This window comes from Pinus tabuliformis, chromosome 7 (genome assembly GCF_031772625.1).
Source record: "Pinus tabuliformis cultivar Carrire ecotype Pingquan chromosome 7, CPIR1, whole genome shotgun sequence".
Lineage (NCBI taxonomy): Eukaryota > Viridiplantae > Streptophyta > Pinopsida > Pinales > Pinaceae > Pinus > Pinus tabuliformis.
The window spans coordinates 31750505-31775275 of record NC_142293.1 but is presented as its reverse complement, the minus strand read 5'-3'; positions in this window follow the sequence as shown (position 1 = coordinate 31775275).

The following is a 24771-nucleotide window of genomic DNA, read 5'->3' as shown; positions in this document are numbered from 1 at the left end:
TGGATGAAAAGTTGTGCTTTTCTTTAACTTGGTGTCCATTAGTTCCCACAGACTTGACCAAAAATTCCCCACAAATTGGGTGTCTCAATCAGATACAATAGAAGTGGGTAATCCGAAATGAACCCATACATGTTCAAAGAATAATTTTGCAGTTTGTTCAGTTGTAAACTGTTTACTACAGGGTATCAAAATACACATTTTGCTGAACCTATCCACAACAACATACAGATAATCATGACCTTTCCTAGATTTGGGTAGTCCTCCAACAAAATCCATGGAAATGCTTTCCCAAGGGTGACAGGGAACTGGCAATGGAGTGTACAAGCCTAGTTTTCTATTACTGGGCTTGCTTTTAGCACACATAGCACACCCCTTTACATATCTAGAAACTGTTTCATTCATTTTCAGTCAATAGCAGAACCTTTGCAGTTGTGCAACTGTTTTACTTACCCCAAAGTGACATGATATCAGAGAAGTATGTGCTTCCCTAATTATCTTTACTCTCTTAGTTTGTGGAATGTAGAGTTTCCCACAATGATATAAGAGTCGGTCCTTCACTTGATAGTCGAATTCTTCTACTCTTTTTCCTTGACTCAAAGTTGCATATACATCCTTAAAGTCCATATCCTGAGCATACTATTCTATGTAGCTTTCATGCAGCACAGAATTATGCTTAAGTATGGTAGATGCATTTATAATGGGTCTAGATAACATATCTGCGACCCTATTATGTATGCCCTTTTTATATCTGATGACTAAATGAAACTGTTGTAGAAAACCCATCCATCTGTAATGTCTTGATTGTTGCAACTTAGTTTGGGAGTGTAGATATTGAAGTGGCTGATGATCAGTATGTATTACTGTTTCTTTGCCCATTAAGTAATGTTTCCACTTGTTCACACTCTGAACTAATGCATACAATTCTTTATCATATGTAGGATAGTTAAGTACTGCAGGATTAAAAGTCTCAGAATGATAACATATGGGTTTACCGTGTTGTGTCAACACTGCTCCCATGGCATATTCATTGGCATCAGTTTGGATCTCAAATGGTCTTTGTAGATCTGGCAGTGCTAGTACAAGTGTTGTACTAATTTTTTCTTTCAAGGTGTCGAAGGCTTTCTACTATTTACCTCCCCACTGAAACACCTTGTTCAATCCTGTCAAAGCATGTAAGGGAGCTGCAATTGAGGAAAAATTTGAAATGAACTTCCTCCAATATTGTGCTACTCCTAATAAGCTTCTCACTTCTATAGCAGACTTGGGTTTAGGCCAGTTTACAATGACTGCCACTTTAGAGGGATCTATTTTCAATTCACCTCCCCCTACTATATGACCCAAATAATTTAGAGAGGTTTTTCCAAATTCACATTTTGAGAGTTTAACATAAATTTTTTCTCTTTTCAAAACATCTAATGTCTAATTAACATGCTTTAAATTTTCTTCCCATGTTTTACTAAAAATCAGAATGTCATCCAGATACACAATAACAAAATCATCAAGAAAAGGTCGGATTACATCATTCATTAATCTCATGAAAGTAGCAGGAGCATTAGTTAGGCCAAAAGGCATAACCAGCCATTCATACAATCCCTGCTTTGTTTTGAAAGTAGTCTTCCATGCATCTTGCTCTGCAACTCTGACATGATGGTATCCACTGTACAAATCCAGCTTGGTGAAATAAACAGCTTCCTTCAATTGATCTAAAAGATCATCTATGCGAGGAAGGGGATAACGATTTTTTATTGTTATCTTATTTAGTGCTTGGTAGTCAATGCACATTCTCCATGAGCCATATTTCTTTCTCACCCAAATGATTGGTGACCCACATGGTGATGTGCTAGGCCTGATGAACTCTTTCTTGAGCAACTCCTGCACCTGCTTCTTGATTTCAGCATTCTCTAAAGCAGATAACATGTACATCCCAATGTTAGGCAAAGGAACATCTTGCTACAAAATAATATCATGTACTATTCCCTTTTTGGGTGGTAGACCTCGAGGTTCTTGAAACAAGACATCATACTCGGAAACAATCTTTTCTATATTAGCTTGCTGATCAGAATTACAGCCCTCAAATACATTGGTTTTATCAGTTTTCCTTTCCTTTACAACCATTAGTAAGAAGTGTTTGCAGGAATTTATCATTCTTTTCATTTGTCCTGAGTTGATGAGAGTATAGTTATTCTTGAGCTTATGAACCCTTACAAAGTATTCGATTCCATCTTTAACAAGTAGATACTTGTTCTCAGCTCTATAGAAAATAGCTTTTCTATCATACAAGTAGGGACTTCCTAAAACAATTCCACATATATCTAAAGGAATTACATCTAACTCAACCTCATCTACAAATGCTGACCCAAAAGAAAACTTGAGTTTGCACTGTCTAGTCACTTGTAGTTGCGCTTTATCATTCAACCATCCTAATGGGTATGGCTTCTTATGAGGTGTAGTTGCTAATCCCAATTTATTTACAATTGCTTCAGAAATTAGATTTACTTGTGAGCCACTATCAAACAAAGTATCAATCTTTCGATTTTTGGAAATAACTTGAATATGGAAAAGCTCATGTCTTTTTCTCTCATGTTCTTCATCAATAACATATTCAGCAAAATTACTAGTAGATGCTTCAGAATTCTTACCTTTTATACCTGTGGCTGCAATGATTGTTTCATCTCTCGAGTCTGACCCGAAATCTTTCTGAATAGCTGCAGCAGTCTTCTTCTTCTTGCCCTCAGACTTCTTAGGTCTTAGCTCTGGATGCAGAATTGAACAGTGCTCATCATCATGCCCCTCCTTTTTATAGAAAGTGCATGAAGCTTTGCCTTTTTGTGCAGTATTAGCCTTCCTTTCTTTCCACTTCTGCTTCCTTTTCTCCTTGCTCTTGCTTACAGTGGGTTGGGATGGTCCCCCAAATTATGAATTTCCATTCTTTCCTCTAGCTTCTAAATGAGTAGCTTGTACAGATACCTCATCTATACTAGTGGGGTTAAACATGAGGATGGTATGCCTCATGTAGCTGTGTAGACCACCAATGTACTTCAAAAGAGTCTCTGGTGAGTCTAATGAGATACCCAACATCAATGCTCTCTTTTTGAACTCTTGAGTATACCCTTGTACACTTTGCCCTTTCAACTGCTGAAGAGTTTACCAAATCATCATGGCTTGTTGCATGTAGGCCAATGGATAGAACTGCTTTTTGATTGCAGCAACAAATTCACTTCAGACAGAGATAGTCTTACCATGCTTCTTCATATCAGCTTGGGTTCTACCTTCCCACCAAACTAAGGCAGTGCCTCCTAGGCGTAGGCTTTCCAGCTGAATCTTACTCTTGTCTGAGTCTATATTTTGTACTCTGCAATACACATCAACTTGTCTAATCCAATTGTCCAACTTTTCAGCATTTAGCTCTCCATCATATATAGGCAAATCAAATTTAACATCTAACTTAATCAAAGATGCTTTCTTATTATGCGCAGGGCTATTAGGAGGTGTGAGAAAGCTTTCCTCTTTCCCCTTTCCTTTGGAGTGATCATGGGAATGAGATTCATCTTCTTTTTTATCTTGCTTAGAGCCTGATGAATCTTCATCCTTATGCTTTCTAAAGTCCCTATACATTTCTTCTACCATAGACTTTATAGCTAGGAAACTTTCTATGAATTGAGGGTCTGGTCCTATAGAACCTTCTTCTGACATTGTCTTCCGAGAATAGACTCTCCCAATTTCATGATTAGTTCCCACCAACTCTCCTTCTCCTAATTTGAGCTTTGATCTAGTGAGCATTCACAACTAAACCAAAAAAAGCTTGTCTAACCTTATAGCCTAGAGCTCTGATACCACTTGATCTGATAATCAACCTTAGTTAAAGATTTATTAAACAAAAGGTATTACAGACTCATGTGATGGTGTGTGTTCTATGTTATTTAAGCAACGGATTGATCAGATTGCCAATACATAGAAAATAAGTGGAAAGACAGCAGAGAAATACAGTAAGCAACACAAAGACACAAACAGTTTTTAATAAGGAGTTCACCCTATTCTCCAGGGCTACGTCTCCGGTCCAACTTCAGTGGTGGCCTTGTTTTATTATGTCTTACAGTAGATAAATTACAATACAGGGACTCAATGTGAGTTCTCCTGAAGTAGATTTTGCTTAGTAGGGTGGTTCTTGGATTCCCCAAGCCACTCAGAGTTCACAGAATTTTTTTCTTCCTACCAACTTTGTGACCCTTGGTCTACAGTGGAAAGAGCAAAATGTGATGCTCAGTCCGGACAGATTCCTCTAGGGAAAGGCTTGAATCTTCAAGTTCTCTGGTGCTCGATGCTGCCTGTGGTCAGCTTGGCCCTCTGTCTCCTCTGCTTGGCTTTACTGTTCTCTGTGTTCAGTCCTCCTCTCAGGGTTCACTATTCACTGTCTCTCTTGGTCACTTGGACTCCTCTCTATTCCTCCTCTCTGAATCTCCAATTCGACTATCTATGTCCATGGCTTTAGGCATTCGATCTCTATGCCTGTTCGATTTCTCTCCCACCTACGTCAATTTTCCTTCCACCTACGTGCTTGGAGTTCCCTATTCGGCGTCATCATGAACGCTTGGAAGTAGCCACGTGTCCCCATCGGAACAACGCCAGCCTGTTCGTCGATTCGTTTCTTCCGTTACGCTAGGTATGTGTTCTTTCTCCACTGTGGTGGTAAAAAAGACTCCAAATCTCTTTAGAACACGGCTTAATCCCCTGTCGATTCCATTTCCTCCATCGGGCACAATCTTAGCCGTCCGATCTGGGCTCCTCCAAATCCAACGTCATACGCACGTCGAACGCGGTTGACTTGCTTGACCGATAGCGCGCAATCAATGGCGGTTTTTCTCTCACCTCCACTGCCATGCGTCGGTCACTGAGTGGGATCGCTCTGCTCTCCTCCAAAACCTCTTACCATTCAAGGGAACCTCGATTAATACCGCCGGTTTTCTAGAGTGTGGGTCCCGCTTTTGTCCTTTAGTGCTTTTTGTTTCTCCGCCCGCGGTCCTCTGGTCCCCCCACGCCACTGAGTGCTCAGGCTTTCCCATTTTTGCCCTAATTGCACATCAAAAATCAGCTCCTTTTCCCGATCCAGGGCTCCCAGGGGCTACTTTGGCATCCCGCGTAGTCTCCATGGGCCTCGGTCAGCGCACTTTGACTGAGGTCCTCGTCGTTCCACACCGGTTGCTATGGCCACTGGTTCAGGGTGTTTTTGATCGCTGTTTTGGAGTTTTCAAGGATTTGTTCAACTCGATACAGTCAAGGTTCTTGACAGTCTTTTGTGGATCCGATTCAGATCAGGCAGTGTGAGTAAACTGCCCAAGATCAGAAACCAAAACTAGTGTCATTAAAAGAGCGAAAATTCCTTTTGAACTCATACTACCGGGACCACTCCAATCAAAGTGGAGCTAAATACGAGACAACATCAGATTGTAAGTGAAGGTAGCCCGCCTTCGCTTGCAACTCCTTTGGTTATTCTATGTATTGGGGATCCCTTTGGGGATTTCTGAGCTGAGTTGGGGACTTAGGTATCCTGCCCACATAGCGTACTGTCTGCGACTATGTCCCCCCCGGTAGTGTCTAAGATATGAGGTATCCTTAGTGGCTAGACTTTTAGGGACTTACACAAGGTGACTGGGACGGGCTACCCTGGTACTTAACATAGACGGACCTACTATGTCTTCAGTTTTTGGGAGGGTGCTCGTCTCCACAAGAGTACTTGGCCCCTCAATCTGAGGTTCGAGCAAAGCTCTAGAGTAACCGTAACTGTACATTTGGCCAACAAAAAAGTGGAGAATTATTTTTGGGTTTATTTGCATTATCTTATATTTTCATATCAGATCTATAGTATTTTTGGGTTAGATCTATAAAAATTGGTATCAGAGCTGTAACAAGTGGTATCAGAGCACTTTCTTGGGCCAAGGTGGAGAATTTTGTTATTTTTTTTTGCAGGAAATTTTGGGTCGACGAGTTGCAGATCATATTTGTATATTTTGGGGCAAAATATGCAAAATATAATTGCATATCTGAATTCTTTGTGAAAAATACCCAATTTCAAAAAAAAAATCGGTCTAATTGGAATCCGGATGCAGCCACATGGTGGGGATTACTTAACCAAAAGAAGTGTTACAACCTGCCTGATGAAGAATTTGAAAAATTCCTTTTAGACCGATGGTCTCATACTAGAAAACAAGATAAGGAGAAACATATGGGGTTATGTCCTACTGGTATATCTTTATTGCAGGTTCATGGATTGATTCAGAAGGAGAAAATCGTTGTGTCTATAAATACTAGTTGCAAGCAAAATCTTATAACTGTTAATTTGGCAAAAAGATTGCAAGTTCCAGCAAAACACATTGAAACTACACAGTTTGATAATGAGGATGTTCAAGTTTATAAAGATTTGAAGATTTCTATGGACAAGTATGTATTGCATTATAATTTTTATGCTTCAGATATGGCTAATGTGGATGTTGTTTTGGGATACCCTTGGATGGAAGAGGCGGGTACTATCAATATTAATGTGCAGAAGAAATTCTTGAAGCTCTGGTATAAAAAGAAGAAAATTACATTACAGGATATTTCCATTAATAAACAGGCTGAAGTAGAAGATGTTCCAGGGACTGACATATCAGATGATGAGCCATTGATGGTCGACAACCAAACACAAACATCAAACCAGGTACCAGAAAAACAGGTAGAGTCCAAAGAGGTTGAAGCAGAAAATGTTACATCGGATGAGGACTCAGTGGTTGAGGTAATATTGGAAGATAAGAAACAACAGCAGGCACCACAACATGTACCAGATACCAATCAGGCTCCATTAGGTGGTGAATTAAAGAAAGATACACCGTTAGCATATCACCACCCACATCACCCAACATGAAAACAACCAACAAGAGGCAACAAATTAGTTACAAGGACAACAACCCCTGCATGGCATATTGAGAAGGGAGACGATCCACCTACTATACATCAATACAGAAGAGCTACAAGGATCAACTTCCATCTCAAGCAAGCGAGGCACCAGCTAGAGCGAGGGTTCACCTTTCTCTTGGATGGCTAGATGCACGTGCGTGGTACCAGTGGACTACTCTTTTGAGTAGATCTTATTATTTGTGTTCTTCCCATGTTTTGGTGACGAAACATGCTAAGGGGGTGGAATGTTATATACCTAGGGGGGATAATATGGGGTACAAAGGGAGGTACCCAAGGTAATAATATAATAATGGGATGGGCCATAGTAATAAATAAGGTGGTTAACCCATATCATGTAAGGGACCACAAGTAGTTAGTAATAATGTAATGGGCCCATGGTATTAGTTTGATGGTATGAGGGAACCATGGTAATGATCCATGGTATTGTATGTATGAAGCCTATATAGAGGCTAGAGATCTCACATGGAGAGATGTGAAGGAATATTGTATGAACAAGAATATCACTTGTGGAGTGTTCTCCTTCCTTAAGGAGTGAATGTATGGTGTTGCCCTACCTTAAGGGTTTGATATCAATAAAGTGAATCATTTCTATCTATTCCTATCTTATTATTTCTGGGTTTATTTCTATTATCTTATATTTTTGGATCAGATCTATAACAAGTGGTATTAGAGCTATAACAAGTCCTCTCTGCTATTGATTGTGATACTGGGTTTCATCTCCAGTGATCGATTCTTATCAGATAGGGTCATTTCCCTCTATTTGTTGATTGTTCCACTTAGTGTATTTTTTATTGTTATTCTTTATTTTTTAGGCACTCGAGTGTTATCATTGAGACTTTAACAAATATCACGATAAAATTTATTGATAAAAATTAATAGTCATCGTGGCTACATCCAGCCCTTGTCGTCAATCTAGACAATTGTTAGGACTTCCTCCACTCATTGTGGAAGATCTGCCGAGCTCTAGTGAACCAGATTCCCCATCTTTGGGAAATTAGTCTCCAAGATCTCACACAGAATCTATTTGGAAAACCGATGATTCAAGTTTACCAGAGGATTTATTCACTGTAGGATTTCTTCCTCCCTACAACCCTCCAATCACAAAGCCATTAGACCCACTCTTGGTTCACGTGGCATCTGTACCCCCTATGTCTTTAGTTGGAACATTTCCATCCATCCCGTCGACAACTAATGGGTCATGGAACTTTGTGGACACTTTTGGTCCCCCACCACTTCCCCAGTCGACAGTCACCACCACACCTTTGCTGGTGAACCCTTCTATCCCATTTGTCCTAGGTAAAAACACTCATATGACACCCTCCACGAGTGGAACCCAGCCTATGCTAGGCTCTATCCCCATAGTGTCAAACTATATACCTTTGACAAGTGCTACATAAACGCTCCTTCTAACGCTCAATATAACACAGTTAGCATGGGTCCTTTAAACCAACAATATGGTTGGCATCCATTGTATAGTTCAAACCACCAGATTCAAGTATCTGGGGGCACTCCCAATATGCATATACCGGTGGGAAACGTAATAGTTCCCCCTCCATTTTCAAGCATGCATGGTGAGTCACTAATTGACATGAGCACCCTTATGTTAGTCAAGGACATATGGTTAGTTTTGTGGCAGGCGGGAATCCTCAAGGAGGTCCCAACCAATCCATGGGGGCACCCTACTCACAACCTCGAATGAGTCAAGGGGGCACTGCTTATCCTGGGGGCAATGCTATACCCCAGCATTACAATCCCCATGGGAATCCATATTAAAATGCCATACCCCGAGGCAACTACTATACCACGCAGCCTATGTATAATATTGGGACTCAAACGATGGGAGGACCGCAAGGATCCTCAAGTCATATGTCATAGCCTTGGTCTAAGTTGGGGGAATCACACACTCTACCTTTTTTTGGCAACATTGGATATTCCCGACTTGTACAAACTTAAAAATGACCCCATCTATCATAACTTACTGTTGGCATTATGATACAGGTGTTGTCATTGATGGCAACTCACTCAGATGAATGATCACCGTACAGCAGGTTAACAGCAAAGAATTATAGATCAAACTACCAAGATGAAGAAAGAGAGGTATACACAGGTTCACCTTGACCAAGGTGCGTATACATGTAGGTTCACTGAACACAAGTAGCATATATGTACACATGCACTTTCACAAAAAGAAAAGCAGGTATATCTTGGAAAACTAAGTTTTTGTCCAAGGTATTTGGTCCATGGCATTTTGATCCATGGTATTGGTCCAAGGTATCTGGTCTGAGGTATTGACCCTAGGTGTTTGGTCCAAGGTATTGGTCTTAAGTGGTTTTGGACCATGGTATTGAGAAAGGCCTAAAACTATAAAAGGAGGAGAAGATCATTAGGCCTGTGGTGAAAGTATCGAATATCTGATGAAGTGTGAGATCTAGTATGCAGGTTATTGGCTTATGGTGTTGTGCTTGATTTGAACCAGGGATGAACCTTAGTAGTTGATGGAGGATAAGATCTAATGATGGATCGAGATCTTAAGGCTTGAAATGAATTATCTTTATATGGTTTGATCATGTTTATTCTAAATCTGAATACTGATGCATATGTTGTTCTGTAAATATTATGATCTGGGTATAACTGAAGTCTGGAATAGCTGCAGAATTATGAATTAATATTTGCAGATGTATACGTTGGTTGGCCTTGAGAAAAGTGCATACACATGTAGGTTCAACACATGCAAGTAGTGTATACCTTATAAAGTATGTTTCAGTTGTTTCTATTTGTTGTTACAGAGTTTTGGGTTCTGGTTTGGGTTTTGGTTACTATATTCTGGTGACAGTATTCTGAATGATCAGATTGATGGGTTGTCAAAGTGATTGATTGATTCGGTTGTGGTTGGTTCAGAAAGTGATTAGTTGATGAAGATGTATTTGATGATTGAATTACAGTTATGATGTTGTTGATGGATCTAGTCTGAAAATTTATGAAACGTGGTCCTTGGAGGAAGAAAGAAGGTCATAGCCTTCTGTAGGTCGCAGCCTATGTACTAGTAAACATATCGGCTAGTACAAGAATTAGGGGATTGTAGCTCCCTTCCAGTAGAAGCTGGAGAATGAGAGAAGGTTGTAACCTTCTGCAGGTAGAAGCCTGCGTACTGGTATAAGTTTGCACTAGTACAAAATTGTAAACAAATTTTCTTATTATTAAAAGAAGACAGAGATGATAGCAACAGGTGGTTTTCATCCACATTGGGTTTCCACCTTATATCTTGGTATTCATGTGTGTTTCTTATGTGTGATGCTTTATTTTGATTTTATTGCATTGTCTAATAAATCTCTGATACACTGGTTAAAGTTCAATGCATGAAAAATTGGGTAAATCAAAATTTCTCTGCATATACGCTAGTTTCTTTAAGTATAGTCATGTATACATGCTAGTTCTCTTAGCTGAAGTAGCATCTACAAATTTTTTTGGAAAATTAAATTATTGATCTGATAACATTGATTCACCCCCCCTCTCAGTATTATTTCCAATAATTGGTATCAGAGCAAGTCCTTCAAAAGAAGCTTGATCGCTTGAAGGGAGATCCATCATCATGAGTAATCTAGAAAGCATGGGATCCATCAGAGCACCAATCTTTGATGGGAGAAACTTTGTTTATTGGAAGATAAGAACCACAACCTATCTACAATCACTTGGAACAAATGTCTGGGAAATCGTGGAAGGAGGATATACATTTCCATCAGCAATTCCAATAGATACAATAGGTAAAAAGCAATATGAAACCAATGCTAGGGCTGTCAATACATTATTGGGAAGTCTGTCACAATCAGATCTTTTCAAAGTTATGCAGCTCAAATCAACCAAAGAAATATAGGACAAAATCGTTCTAAGCTATGAAGGAGACTCTCAGGTAAAACGTGTTAAACTGCAAACTCTCAGAATTCAATATGAAACTCTTAAGATGCATAATGATGAAATTATAGCTAGTTACTTCTTATGTATAGATGAGGTTGTAAATTTCATGAAGAATCTGGGTGAAGAGATAAAGGACGTTACCTTAGTTTAGAAAGTTGTAAGATCCTTGTTTGCTAAATTTGGATCAAAAGTATCTGCCATAGAATAAAAACAAGATCTACAGACTATCACTATGACACAACTTCACAGAATCTTAACTACCTTTGAGATGAGAAAAGGAGGCCCATCAAATATGAGAGAAGCCACATTTAAAGCTTCAACAAAAGTAAAGGAAGAACTCAATGAATCGAGAGATATTTCAGAAGAAGAAGATGAAGTAAACTTTGTCAAGAAGCTTCAATGGGGTTCCAGAAGATTTAGAGGTAAACTACCTTTCAAATGTTTTGCCTATGGTAGAGTCAGTCATTATGTTTCCAAATGTCCTCATAAAGATAAATATGATAAAGGGAAGGAATATGCAAAATGGAATAGAAAACAAAGTGTAAGTAAAAGGAGTTACTATACTCATGAAGATAGTGATGGTTTATCAAATAGTGATGAAGATGAAAATAGTAATGACTATAGACTTCTAATGGCTTATGTGTTGGAAATAATGAGAGTGGGGGTGAATTAGTATTTATTTTTCCAACTATTGTTTTACCAGTTAAAAAATATATATTAAGAACATAAGATGAACAACAAGAATAAATGCTTTTATTAATATAAATTGTGGAGTAAAATAGATACAATATATATATGGTTGCAATCAGTTTCCAAGCTCCAACTCGGACTTCGGTGAGACTCCAACCTCCAGAGCACCAACTCTATCTTGCCAAGACACCAATCTTGGACTTAGGAGCACCAACTCCCAAGGACTTCAATCCTTCCAGTTCCTAAGACACTAGTCCCAAAAACACCTATCCTTCCTACTTCTGAGGCATCAACCCCAAGGACTCCAATCATTCTTACTTCTAAGGGCACCAGCCCCAAGGACTCCTATCCTTCTTTCTTCTGAGGCACCAGCCACAAGGACTCCAATCCTACTTACTTCTGAGGCACCAGCCTCAAGGGTTCTGACCCAATCTTGTCAAGGTTCATTTGATAGTAATGTTATGCTCTCAGAACTCTTCTCTACCGAGTTCTGTTTGATTATAGCTTCACTGCAGTCTCCATGCTACAACATCAATGACAACCAGTCTTCTCATGAAGTAGTCTTCCCAATTCTTCATACTACCGACACAAAGTGTCTAGTACCCTTCATGACTTCTGATGATGTCTTCACATAGCTTTAGTTAGTCTACTATTAGCTGCACTAAGCTTTGCATAAAAAACAACTTTCTGTTCAAGATTATGTTCTCTACTAGCTACTTATCCCCTTCGACTCTCTGTTGTCCTATTGGTGCTTGGGTCCTCTTTCTGTTCTGCTGGATCCTCTCATCGCCTCTGTCTCCTCCAGCTTATTTTCCACAGTGTTCAACAGCCTTCAACAACATTCTGTTCTCTATTTTACCTATTTAATTTGTTCCCCATGCCTCTCTCTCACGGTTTCCTCTCTTCACTGGCCCTTTAGCTTCCTCAACGCTCGCTTATCCTATCAGCTTCCTCCTCGGTCGTTGTCATTTCCTCTATGCTTGCTTGCTTCTTCAGCTTCCTGGCTTTCGGTTTCCTTTGTCTATTCATGCTCATAGGACACGTTGATTCAATGGCGACGACTGAGTCATATGCAGAGGACACATATTCAAAAAACGTAATAGCGCTCCTATTTTCTCACTATAACAGGCATACACAGGGACTGTTTTGTTTAATGGACTTGCCACGTCCTGATCGCAATCGCCATCGACATTAGTTCATCCTCTTGAACTATCGAGAGCATTCTGTAGTGTATTTCTGCCTAAAAACACTGCGCAAGCTAAAAATTCATTTACACAAGAAAAACAGGCAAACAGGACTAAAGGGCAGACTTCAAAAAATATTACACCCACATCTAAACTGTATCAGATCCACTCCTCCACAGTTTTATCGCAATTAGTGCTTTAGTGTGGCAAGGCTTCATAATATATGCGATATGTGACAGATGCGGTGATAGATTAACTCATATTGCAATGTGTGGCGGGTCCGCGTGTATATGTATTGCAATCAAGAGTTTCCCTTGGTGGAGGTCCGATGCGACATCGCTAATCACTATCGGCGATCACAATGGACTGCTTGACACATTGTAACTCTGCCCCCAAAGTGCCAATGCGATATACATTGGCAATCGCAAGTCGCAAGGGTTCAGGGCTCGACGTTAACACAGACCACTCATAGCGATGTGATGTGCCGGACCCGATACAACTCAACACTCCTGTGTATAATGTTTCAAGTCCGCTTTCTGCCTCTGATAGGGTATTTGCCTATGTATGTATGTTTATGCCACCATAGTGCAAATGCATAGTGCATAATATATATATATATATATATATATATATATATATATATATATATATATATATCGTTTGTGTCCGCCGATAGTGTTAAAGCATACATATATGGGTTTTTGGCTGCCGATAGCTCCCGATAGTGTAATCCGCCTGCATATACACTATATAAATCCCTGATAGTGCATTCTTTGACATTCTTTCTCCCATAGTGTTATCTGTGGCATATATGGCTTCTAATGGCTGTTAAATGCATGCATATATATGTCTGCACTCTGATATGCTCTCTGATGGCATATATAGCTCCACTCTTTTAACCCTTTATATATATTTCTCGTTGTTATACTCCTTTGGTAGGGCTCTATTAAACACTTATATATTGCATATATATGGCTCCTCTGTAGCTCTGATAGCTCTATTTGCAACCGAAACCTCTGTCTACTTCCTCTATGGCTCTGATAGCTCTATTTACTACCTCCCATGGCTCTATTCTTATTTTGCATATATATATTGCATATATATGCTCTGTTCTTCTCACTCTGTTTTCTTTTGTAGCTCTGAGAACTCAGTTTTGGCATATATATATTACATATATATATGGCTCCTCCTGTAGCGCTTCTTGCTCCAATGTGGCTCCTCTGGCTTGGCAGTGTCTTTCAAATACCTCCTTTCATATATGAATGCCTCTCTTTCTCTAATATCCTATGATATGCTTTGATCTGCCTCCTTTGGTAACTCCTCTTGCTTATGGCTTGGCTATCATGATGGCCTTGCTCCTGTCTCTTCATGGATCCGCTCAGATTCCCCTTGGCTTCTAGTATCTAGGATATCGCCATATTAGTATCTAGAATATTTCCATATTGACATCAATGACAACCTAGGTCAACAATCTCACCCTTTTTTATTGATGGAAATATTCTTCTTCTCTCCCCCTTTGACATCAATGGCAAAGGAGTGCTCCGGGACTCCCCCTATCAAATTGCTTTTGTTCTTCATGAATGGTAGATCTTCATGGGTCTGTGACTCCCCCTGTCATAGTGTTCTTCTTCTTTTTACTCAAGATAGAAGGATTAATGCTTTATCATCAATTTTCACATTATTCCCTCTTCATGTCTCAGAACTACTTTATCATGGCTTCAACAATGCTTAAAGATGCTCTACTTCAATTCTTACAATCAAATTTCAAATAGCTATACACCAAGTGTCCAAGTCCAGGCTTTTATGCTTCAATTCATATTGTTGTCTTCATAAGCAGAATTGAGAGACCTTCATAGTTTGAATCAAGAGAAACTGCCACTGAGATTGTCTTTCATGCTGTCTTTCTTTAGATCTGAGTTCATTTGTGTCTTTGTGCTTCTTCTTAAGTCACTACCATCCTTTCCTTATGTTCTTGTACAAGTCTTTGCATGTTATTTCTACTAGCAGATTTAGATATACAATTTGTGACTATCTTTTAAAACATTCTACTAATTTGCATCTATTTGCAATGTTTCAGTTTGTTATATGCTGCCAGCTGCTCTTACTTTAAACTCCATTCCATATGTATCGGATCTTATTCTTTAATGGAGTAATCTTGAGACATGATCTTCATCAAAGAATGATTGTTAATATATCTCAACAAGGATTTCATCAAGATCCTTTTCACTAATAGCTCCTGCAATAGTGATCAAGAATTACAGGCTCCCCATAACTATATGCATCATCTCCTTTTGGCAGAGTCTTCTCATAAAATGCTTAGATTGTCAAATTTAGGCCAATGACATATGTTGTTGCCTAGAGAGCTCAAGGGACTTTTAGATTGTATTTCCTTCCTTCTCCATACTTGTGTAAATTTATTCTTTTGCATGGTTCTAGCTTGTATAAGAGCCCAAGTTAAGTTATAGTCTTGTGCCATATGACCAATGTTATGACACTTGAAGCATTCTACATTGTTCATGAATAAGAATTCATGTTTTCTTCCTGCAAAATTGTTTCTTGGAGATTGTTGGGGACTATAATATCTATCTCTATGAGATGATTGGGGACCACAACATCTATCTTTATGATATGCTTTACAGTCTTTTGCCATGTGACCAAAGTTTGTACAAGAATAAAAATAACCAAAAAATGAACTTTGGTACCTGGGAGATGGAGGTTTCCTTGATGTACTTCTGAAGCCTTTCTGCCTTGAGATCCTTTGATGATAACATTGCCTCTTGCATTTTTGACATCATCTATATTTCTTCTTGGAGTTGGATTTCTTCTTGGAGTAGGATTTCTTCTATTGTAGCCTTGATTTTTCTCCTTGCCTTTGTTAGAACTAGGAGCATCACCATTTCTTTCTGGCTCCTTCACAACATTTTCATTCTTGTTTGGGGATTCACCTGCATACCTGAGACCTGATTTATCAGATGGACATCTGTGATAGCTGAGCATGTCATCCAAGGCTTGAGAGCTCTTCAAGATTTTGTTCATCCCTTCAACCTTTGTTATGAGGAAGACAATCTCTTCTTCCAATCTTTCACACTCATTATTCTTCTTAGCAAGTTGTTTCTCAGCTTCTTCCTTTATACGAATAGCTTCATCTGCTTCTATTTTAAGGGAGATGATATCTAACTTCATTTTGAATATTTCTTCATTCTTTGCTTGAATTCTCTCCATTTTCTTCTCATCTCCTTATGCCTTTTTCCTGGCTTCTTGTAGTTGAGACTTGAGAGAGGAGACCTCTACCTTGTACTGACCAATCTCTCCTTCAAGTTTGTTCAAGCTCTTGTGCCTTTGTTCAAGTTGACTTGACAAGGTATCTTCCTGCTTCTTTGCTTTATTCAATTGATTTGTTATGGATATGACTTCTTCATAATGCTTTCTTTTTATTTGATGAAATTCCTTCTTAAGCTTGGCAAGCTCTTCATCCCTTTCTTGTACTTGAAGCTTGATGAGGTCAACTTTCTTCCTTGTTTGATCTTGGTTACCAACTAGTGTTGTCTTCCTAGGTTCCTAATTTTCCTTTCTCAAATTGTTAATCTCTTCCATGGTAGTCATAAGTTGAGCAAGGAGTTCTTCTACAAATCCTTTTTCATTCTCTTCATCTTCTAGGTCTGTTTTGGCCTTAACATCATCATTCTCATGTTCAACTTCTATGATGGGTTTTGGATTTCTTTCTAGATTTCCATCATCTTCTTGACTAATGGTCATGGTCAATGCTCCTTTTGAGTGAAGGTCATGAAGTTTGTCCCATATACCCTTTGCTGATGAACATTTTCCTAGATTGTTCTTTACAGAATCAGGTAGCCCATTCAAGATTGCCTTTATTGCTTTTGCATTGTACTCCTTGGATTCTTCATCCAACCTGCCATCAACAATCACTAATTTCCAGATTTCAATGCCTTGAGTCTATAAGAAATTCCTCTTTCTTGCTTCCCATATATTAAAGTTCCCATTGAGCCTTCGAGCCTCCTCAAATTGATTGTCTTCTATTTTCTTAGTAGAGGGAGACACATCCTTAGGAGGATTGGAGATTTTCTTCCTTGACTTCGCCATTTGTGTTCTAAGGATCAACCTTTAAGCTGTTAGGCTTTGAATGAAGGTATTGGATCTTATACTAGTTGTTGGAAATACTGAGGGGGGGTGAATCAACATTTCTTTTTCTGACTATTTTTTTCTAGTTAAAACATATATATTCAGAACAAAAGATGAACAACAAGAATAAATGCTTTTATTAATATAAATTGTGCAGTACAATAGATACAATATATAGATGGTTGCAATTAGTTGCCAAGATCCAACTCAGACTTTGGTGAGGCTCCAACCTCCAGAGCACCAACTCTATTTCTCCAAGACACCAATCTTGGACTTAGGAGCACCAACTCCCAAGGACTTCAATTCTTCCAGTTCCTGAGACACCAGTCCCAAAGACACCTATACTTCCTACTTCTGAGGCATCAACACCAAGGACTCCAATCCTTCTTACTTCTGAGGGCACCAACCCCAAGGACTCCTATCCTTCTTGCTTCTGAGGCACTAGCCCCAAGGACTCCAATCCTACTTACTTCTGAGGCACTAGCCTCAAGGGTTCTGACCCAATATTGTCAAGGTTCATTTGATAGTAATGTTATGCTCTTAGAACTCTTCTCTACTGAGTTCTGTCTGATTATAGATTCAATGTAGTCTCCAAGCTACAACATCAATGACAAACTAGTCTTCTTATGAAGTATTCTTCCCAATTCTTCATACTGCCCACACAGAGTGTCTAGTACCCTTCATGACTTCTAATGATGTCTTCACACAGCTTTAGTCAATCTACTGTTAGTTGCACTAAGCTCTGCATAAAGAACAACTTTTTGTTCAAGCTTATGTTCTCTACTGGTTACTTCTCCCCTTTGACTATTTGTTGTCCTATCGGCCCTTCGGCCCTCTTTCTATTCTGCTATATCCTATCGTTGCCTTTGTCTCCTCCAGCTTATTTTCCACATCATTCAACAGCCTTCAACAAAATTCTTGTTCTCTATTTTACCTATTTTATTCATTCCCCATGCCTCTGTCTCATCGTTTCCTCTCTTTGCTGTCCCTTTGGCTTCCTCAACGCTCACTTATCCTATCAGCTTCCTCCTCTGTCGTTGTCATTTCCTCTGTGCTCGCTTGCTTCTTCAGATTCTCGGCTTTTGGTTTGCTCTTTCTATTCATGCTCACAGGACACGTTGATTCAATGGTGAGGGCTGAGTGATACGCAGAGGACACATATTCAAAAAACTGTAACAATGCTCCTATTTTCTCATGATAGCAGGCATACATAGGGACTGTTTCGTTTAGTGGACCTGCCACATCCTGATCGCAATCGCCATCAACATTAGTTCAGCCTCCTAAACTATCGGGAGCATTCCGTAGTGTATTTCTGCCTCCAAACGCCATGCAAGACAAAAATTCATTTACACAGGAAAAACAGGCAAACAGACTAATGGTGGACTTCAAAAATATTACACCCACACCTAAACTATATCGGATCCACTCCTCCACAGTTTTATCGCAATTGGAACTTTATTGTGGCAAGGCTTCATAATATATGTGATATGTGATGGATGTGATGATAGATTAACTCATATTGAAATGTGCAGTGGGTCCGCGTGTATATGTATCGTAATCGGGAGTTGCCCTTGGCAGAGGTCTGATGCGACATTGCTAATTGCTATCGGCGATCACAATGGACTGCTTGACACATTGTAACTCTGCTCCCGAAGTGCCAATGTGATATACATCGGCAATCGCAAGTCGCAAGGGTTCAGGGCTCGACATTAACACAGACCACTCATAGCGATGCGATGTGTCGGACCCGATACAACTCAACACTCCCATGTATAACGTTTTAGGTCCACTTTCCACCTCCGATAGTGTATTTTCTTATGTATGTATGTTTATGCCACTGATAGTGCAAATACATAGTGCAAATGCATATATATATGGTTTGTGTCTGCCGATAGTGTTAAAGCATACATATATGGGTTTTTGGCCGCCGATAGCTCCCGATAGTGTAATCTGCCTGCATATACACTATATTACTCCCTGATAGTGCATTCTTTGACATTCTTGCTCCTGTAGTGTTATCTGTTGCATATATGGCTTCCGATGGCTGTTAAATGCATGCATATATATGTTTGTGCTTCGATATGCTCTCCGATGGCATATATAGCTCCACTCCTTTAACCCTGTATATATATTGCTCTGTTGTTATACTCCTTCGGTAGGGCTCTGTTAAATGCTTATATATGGAATATCTATATGGCTCCTCTGTAGCTCCGATAGCTCTATTTGTTGCCTCCCATGGCTCTGTTCTTCTTTGGCATATATATATTGCATATATATATGCTTTGTTCTGCTCGCTCTATTTTCTCTTGTAGCTCTAAGAACTCATTTTTGGCATATATATATTACATATATATATGGCTCCTCCTGTAGCTCCTCTTGCTCCAATGTGGATCCTCTGGCTTGGCAATGTCTTTCAAAGACCTCCTTGCATATATGAATGCCTCTTTTGCTTTGATATCCTGTGATATGTTTTGATCTGCCCCCTTTGGTAACTCCTCTTACTTATGGCTTGGCTATCCTACTGGCCTTGCTCCTGTCTCTTCATGGATTTGCTTGGCTTCCCCTTAGATTCTAGTATCTAGGATATTACCATATTAGGATCTAGAATATTTCCATATTGAAATCAATGAAAACCTAGGTCAAAAAGCTTCAACGGGGTTCCAGAAGATTTAGAGGTAAACTACCTTTCAAATGTTTTTCCTGTGGTAGAGTCGGTCATTATGCTGCCAAATGTCCTCATAAAGATAAATATGATAAAGGGAAGGAATCTGCAAAATGGAATAGAAAACAAAGTGTAAGTAAAAAGAGTTACTATACTCATGAAGATAGCGATGGTTTATCAAATAGTGATGAAGATGAAAATAGTAATGACTATATACTTCTAATGGCTTATGAAGATGATAATTTTTGGGATGCTTTAGAAGAAGATGACCTTCATGAAGAAATCTCTAAACTCAAAATCTATTTAGAAGAAAAGAATATGATTATAGATACCTTGACATACAACTTGCTGAAAGAGAAAAACACAATGAAAAACTAGAATGTGAAATTGTGGGTCTAAGAAAGGATCTTGAGAAAACAAAATCTCTCAATATTAGATTTGCTAAAGGATCAAAAACCTTAAATGAAATTATCAAAGTGCAGTGTTCTCCTCTGATAAAGACAGGTCTTGGATATACTGAAGAAGCATCTCAATCATAGAAGTTGTCAACCTCCACTAAAAGCTATCTTGATGTAGCAAAGAACATTGAATAGTATGACAATCGTCAGCAAAGGCATAAAGCAGAGCACTAGGTAAATCATGCTCAATTTGCTTCAAGGATGAATAGAAGCCACAACCAACCTTAGGTAAATCATACTCAATTTGCTTCAAAGATGAATATCAATAGAAACTATAATCACTAGGTCAATAGATTCGATAATCGCAGGAACTTCTTTAATGGTCAATGTTTCTCATGTCATAATTTTGGACACAAAGTTGATCAATGTGTTGCTTACAAAACCATCATGACTAGAGAAGCACAAAATCAAAGGAATGTGACAGGGATCAAGAAAAGTTCCTATAATAATTTTTCTCTTCTTGAAAATAAAATAGAATGCTCAATCTGTAACAACTTTGGCCATGAAGAATCTGAATGCAGGAGTAAATTTCGGCAAATATCTCAAAAGGAGAAAACTCCATTAAATCCCAAAATATGGAGAAGGAAAGAACCTCAAACATAAATATTTGGTATAGCCTTGTATGCAGAAGGACAAGAAAATCAGTGGTACATCGACAGTGGATGCTCAAAACACATGATAGGTGACAAAGAAAATATTCACTCATATAATGCCTTAGAAAAAGAAAAGAATGTCTCATTTAGAAATGAAATTCCTGCTATCAGAAAAGGTAAAGGCTCTGTTTTCTTGAAACAAAAGGTTAAAGTTGGGAATGGTATGTAGATGGTCTAAAGCATACCCTGTTGAGTGTCAGTCAAATGTGTGATCAAGGAAATGAAGTGGTGTTTCGATCAAACGGATGTGTTGTTCGTGAGCTTGATACAAGAGAAATCGTGATCAAAGGTACAAGAACTCCAAACAACTTATACATACTCAAGGGAGGACAACAATAGTGCTATCTAAGCAAAAATGATGAAAACTGGCTATGGCACAGAAGATTGGGACATATAAGCTTTTCTGAAATAAGAAAAGCATGCAGATTCCAGGCTGTTCGTGATCTTCCATATATTAGCATTCCTAAAAATACAATATGCAAACCATGTCAATTCATTAAGAAAACCAAATCTCACTTCATTGAAAAAGAAGGGTCAGCTAGTAAGCCTCTTGAACTTGTTCATACTAATTTATGTGGACCATCAAGGAAAAAGTCACCTCGTGGAGAAGAATACTTTATATTGTTGATTGATGATTTTTCCAGAATGTGTTGGATAGGTCTTCTAAAGCATAAATATGAAGCATTTGAAAATTTCAAAGCCTTCAAAGCTTTGGCTGAAAATGAATTAGATCGCAATATCAAATTCCTCAGATCTGATCAAGGAGGGGAATTTACCTCAGATGAATTATTTGACTTTTGTGAACAACATGGAATGAAAAGGAAGTTCTCCACCACAATGACTCCTCAGCAAAATGGAGTGGTAGAAAGAATGAACAGAACTATTCAACAAATGGCTCAAGCTATGCTAGATGAATTTGGAACTCCTACAACCTTCTGGGGTAAAGTTGCATTCGTCGTTGTAACTATTCTCAACCAAGCAAATGTTCGGGTAAGCAACACTCAAACTTTGGTATGGTAAGACTCCTACAGTAAAATACTTTAAAGTTTTTGGAAGCAAATGTTATATCAAAAGGAATGATGAAAAACTTGGTAAGTTTGAGCCCAGAGCAAATGAAGGTATTCTTCTTGGTTACTCTTCCCGAAGTAAAGGATATAAATTTTATAATAAAATACTTTGGAAAATTGTTGAAAGTATTGATGTTGTAGTTGATGAAGCATGAAAAAATCCAAAACAGATAAAAACTGAAGATTATGACAATGAAGAAGATGGGGATTCTTTTCCCACAAAAAATTACAATGATTCTGAAGAAGAAACCATTGAAGCACCAGAAGAAGAGATAATGGTAGAAGAAAAGACTCTGTCCAGGTATGTTCAGAAAAATCATCTAGAAACTCAAATTTTAGGGGAAAAAGAGGCAGGTGTACAGACAAGAAGAGCTATTATAGAAATCTCAAGCTATCTAGCATTACTATCCTCCACCGAACCTCAAAATGTAAATGAACCATGCAAAGATGAATGTTGGGTCAAGGCCATGAATGAAGAACTTGAGCAAATTGAAAAGAATAATACTTGGAAATTAGTTCCTAGACCTCATGATAAGAATATTATAGGAACTAAATGGATATTCAAAAACAAGCTGAATGAAAATGGAGAAGTTATTAGAAACAAGGCCAGACTTGTTTGTAAAGGATATGCTCAACAAGAAGGTATAGATTTTGAAGAAACTTTTGCACCTGTTGCTAGACTTGAAGCCATAATGATGTTTCTTGCTCTTTCTAGTTTTCAGAAATTTAAAGTATACCAAAAGGATGTAAAATTTGCCTTCCTTAATGCATACTTAGAAGAAGAAGTCTATATTGAATAACCAGAAGGATTCATTCTTGGAAATGATTCAAAACTTGTATGCAAACTCAGAAAGGCTCTCTATGGTCTAAAACAGGCTCCAAGGGCCTGGTATTACCGTCTTGAAAAATATCTTTACCAACACGGTTTTTCAAAGGGGTCAGCAGATAGCAATTTATATACAAAGATTGACATTGATAAATTGCTAATAATTGTTGTTTATGTTGATGATATCATTTTTGGTAGCAATGAAGAATCCATGAGTCAGAATTTTGCTTCAATAATGCAGCAAGAATTTGAAATGTCCTTGCTTTGTGAGCTTACCTATTTTCTTGGTCTACAAGTTCAAGAAAATAAAGATGGTATTTTTCTTTCACAAACCAAATATCTCAAAAAAATCTTGAAAAAGTACAGCATGGAAGATTCTAAACCAGTATGTACCCTAATGGTAACAGGATGCAGTCTCAGCTCAAATGATGAATCAGCAGCAGTACATCAACCAACTTACAAATCCATGATTGGCAGTCTGCTTTATCTAACAGGTACCCGACCTGACATCATGCATGCAGTAGGAATAGTTGGAAGATTCCAAGCAAATTCAAAGGAATCACACCTTCAGGAAGTCAAAAGGATTTTCAAATACCTTCAAGGAACACAAAACTTTGGTTTATGGTATCCTAGAGATACACATCTTACTCTTCATGCATATATAGATGCAGATTGGGTAGGAAGTGTTGATGATAGAAAAATCACTAGTGGTGGTACATTCTATATGGGTTCTACGTTAGTGTCTTGGTTCAGAAAGAAACAAAGTTCAATTGCATTATCTATAGCGGAAGAAGAATATGTGCCTGCTGCATATTGCTGCACACAACTACTTTGGATGATGCAAACCTTGCAAGACATTCAGATCACATGTACTCCACCCATCTCCGTTCTATGTGATAATACAAGTGCCATCAGTATTTCAAAGAATGCAGTCATGCACTCCAAGACCAAGAACATACCCATCAAAGATCATTTTCTATGTGAACAAGTGCTTGAACAAAAGGTCAAATTAGAGTATGTTCCCTCCAAAGAATAGGTTGCTGATATATTCACTAAACCACTGCCCAGAGAGACATTTGAATATCTCAAACAAAAGCTGGGAGTAGGTGCTGCATCATCCTACTATTAAATCCTATTTTTCAGGGAAAGGTTGTTATACGCAAGTTTCATGAAGCATATTCGTGTACATATGGGGTTTCTGTGGGCATAGTTGCGTATATCTTGGTTTGAGGAAAAGCAATGGGCTAGACTCAGGAAAAAGGGGTTTCATATGGTTATGTCAATTATCTGCTCTATTTGATGATGGTTACAATCTACTGATAACATGTGGAAATATGTTGGTCCTCATAAGTTGTTGATAACTTGATGTATATCTAATTGATGATGATGCCTTGATCTTTCTTACTGATATATGCAATAATCAGATCTGACAGTGAACATCTAGCACAGGTTCAGGGGGAGCATATGCTTCTAATAATGCATTGTTGGCATTATCTTAGAAGATCTTGGTACAGATCCACATAATTTTTTTGATTCAAGTGACTCTTTTGATGATGGAAATATATAGGCTGTTGATCCTGATGTTGCTAATGTTGCAGATCATATATGGTGTATGATAGTTGCTGATGACTATCATGGTCTTGTTTAGATTGGTTGTGTCATGTATATCATTTAATGTAAAGGTCATGAAAAGACCGAATTTGTAACCCCACTATGCATGGGATGGATGATGTAATATTTCTTGTTTTTGTCATGTATAAACAATCGGCATATCCCCACTTGGTTGGGTGGATGAGTCAAATTTGGTATATCCCCACTTGGTTGAGAGATGGATGTGTGAGTCATTGGTGATAGGAAGGTCATCATCACATAGTTAATTTATAGAGTCATGTTATTCTTTTAGAAAATCTTCTTGCAGACTTTGCTAGTGCATTTCATCATATCAGAGAATTCAGCATGTACTCAGGGGAGCATGATTGTTTGCCCTTGATATCAAAGGGGGAGAGTGACTTGGTGTTGTTGTTGTCATCAAGCCCAAAAGGGGAGATTGTTGGCATTATGACATAGATGTTGCCCTTGATGGAAACTCATTGCGATAAAAGATCACAGTACAATAGGTTAACAACAAAGAATTATAGATCAAACTACAAAGAATGAAGAAAGAGAGGTATACACAGGTTCATCCTGACCAAGGTGCGTATACAAGTAGGTTCACTGAACAAAAGTAG